Source organism: Stylophora pistillata, chromosome 2, assembly GCF_964205215.1.
Source record: "Stylophora pistillata chromosome 2, jaStyPist1.2, whole genome shotgun sequence".
Taxonomy (NCBI): domain Eukaryota; kingdom Metazoa; phylum Cnidaria; class Anthozoa; order Scleractinia; family Pocilloporidae; genus Stylophora; species Stylophora pistillata.
In genome coordinates, this window is record NC_142520.1 from 4,202,212 (window position 1) to 4,204,673 (window position 2,462).

Sequence of the window (2,462 nt, forward strand, 5' to 3'; positions counted from 1 at the left end):
CAGTGGTGTATTTTTTCTTCTCGGTTTGTTATCAAGGGTTGGGGCGGGGGAGGTATGAACAGAGTGATAAAGAAACAAAGTCAATGATAAAGATTTTTGGCTTTTGTTCGCACAAGTCATTTTCTTTTTACAAAATTAAAATCGAAAACCACACGGCATCGTGAGCTCTTACGGGCAAGGCTTTCCTTTCGGCTAGGGGGAAGAGGGTGGAGTCTTCAATACATTTAACAGGAAAACAACATTTGCACATGGTGTTCAGATCGGTGCGCCGCAGAAAGAGATATTATATGAGTTGGACAGAGATATTTTTTCTATGGATAAATTTGACATGTGAGTCAACATATTTCACATGCACACATGGAAAGCGACTATGATATCAAATGTTGCTGGAGTAAATAGGATTAGAGCCTTAGTGACTGTTCCGACGTTTCTTTGACACCTTATACGTGACTTTTTTATACATCACGAATCATCGTGTATTTAGTGCATGGAACTGGTGCTTTTCTGGCCAAAGGGAGAGAAAAGCTCACTGTTTAAGAGGGGGAGGGGGGAATAGGAGAGGAGTTCTTTTGCTGATTATTTCCCATTAACAATTAGCCCTTTATGATTGGTTTCTTGTCCAATCTTTACTCAGAAGTCTGGAGATAAGTGCATCATAACTTGATTATCATCTTCGGTGAAAATATCATACTTCCCTTTTTTCTGAGAACCGCTTCAAATTAGCGCTGGTGTTGCCTTGGATGCTATTTAACATTAAACGTAAAGAACGTAAAGACAGCAGAGTGACAATAACTCTCAAAAAAGAAACAACAACTTTGAGATTCGACATCCTCATGTCATCTTCAGTTGCAAATGAGCATTTAACTGTTGTACATTTGAATTTAAATTAGGGTACGTTACAAACTACGTGTCAGTGCTTACGTTACATTTGAATGTTAAAAACGCGAAAGATGTAAATAGCGCGCGCTTGACTAGATCAAAAAACAAATAGATAAATAAAAAAAATAATTAAATGTAATAATACTAAAAATAAATTAAAAGACCAAGGAACAACATCATTAAAAGGAAAGAGACAATTCTAGATGTTTCAATTGCTGATTAAGGATAGGTTTTTCCCACTTAATATGCAATGCCTCTTTGATCTTAACTTGGTATTTTGAAGGGGCAGAATCTAAGATCGTGAAACATTCAGTCTCACAAGAGTCAAGACAGGCCCTTGATGATTGCAGGCGCTTGTAAATATGCCAAGTTTTGTCCGACAAGAGGTGCTCACGAACTCGTGTACAAATGTGGCGAGTGGTCTCACCAATATAACTGACATTACAGCCAGCACATGAAAATTTATATATGACACGCGAACGTAGACCCAACGGTACTGAATCTTTCACACTGAACATGTTTCTGAGTTTAAACAGGAGTGAAGGGAAATTTCTCCATCGCCACATTCTGGGAACCATAACACATGTGAAAAAGAGGCAAGCAAAGGAATGAAAAAAGAAAAAAATATTTATATATACATGTATTTTCTTTTCAAATATTTATTCTATTTAAGTATGATTACTTGGGGTGTAAAGGATCAGGGTTTCCCTCGTATACAGGATTTTTTTTCATTGAAATTAGCCTGTATCCGTAATTGGATCCTCGTTTGTGATCCTCTAAGTTGACTTCGGTCGTGTATCTTTAATAGATCCTTAGTCGGGTTTCATATGGGGTTATGGGCTTCCCCTGCCCGGTCACCTTGAAAAGTTAAATTTCCCGGGAGACCACGTCTCCGATCACGTAAATCACATCTTTGATTGCCGTGTTGCCAGCATGGTTGTCCCGATAGTGTAGTGGTCATCACACCTGACTAGTAACAGGAGGGACGTGGGTTCAAATCCCGCTCAGGGCAAATTTTCTTTTCAAACATTTATTCTATATATATATAGTAGCAAATGGACTACTCAAGTTACGCACATATGGATTTTAATACAGCCCGTTTCGTAGACCAACAAAAGTTGATCCACTCATTACTTAAACTCCATACACACTCAGAAATTCCTAATCATCTACCACCCAGACCTATCAACACTCAACAAGCGTAACGAGCTCGTCTCTTCCTGCCGACACAGAAACAATTAACTCATTCAACAACAACTGACTTGACACTTTTCACACTGCATAAACCATGTTAATTAGCAGTTAGTGTAATATATAAGCGATGGTATCGCATTATTCTGCCATTAAAATCCCCTGATGAGTGGAATACAAAGCCTCATTTAGTTGGAACCAATCGATACTCGCTTGTCTTGAAAGGTCATCCACAGCTTCTTGGAGTTTGCTCTCACTGCCCTTAGTAACTATTTTGGAACAAGATGTGTCGTCCACATATTTCCACAAGTCAGCTGTATATAATCAGGTATATAATGGAATATCATACGATCGAAGAAACTGTCGAAATCTCGATCACAATCACGATTGTG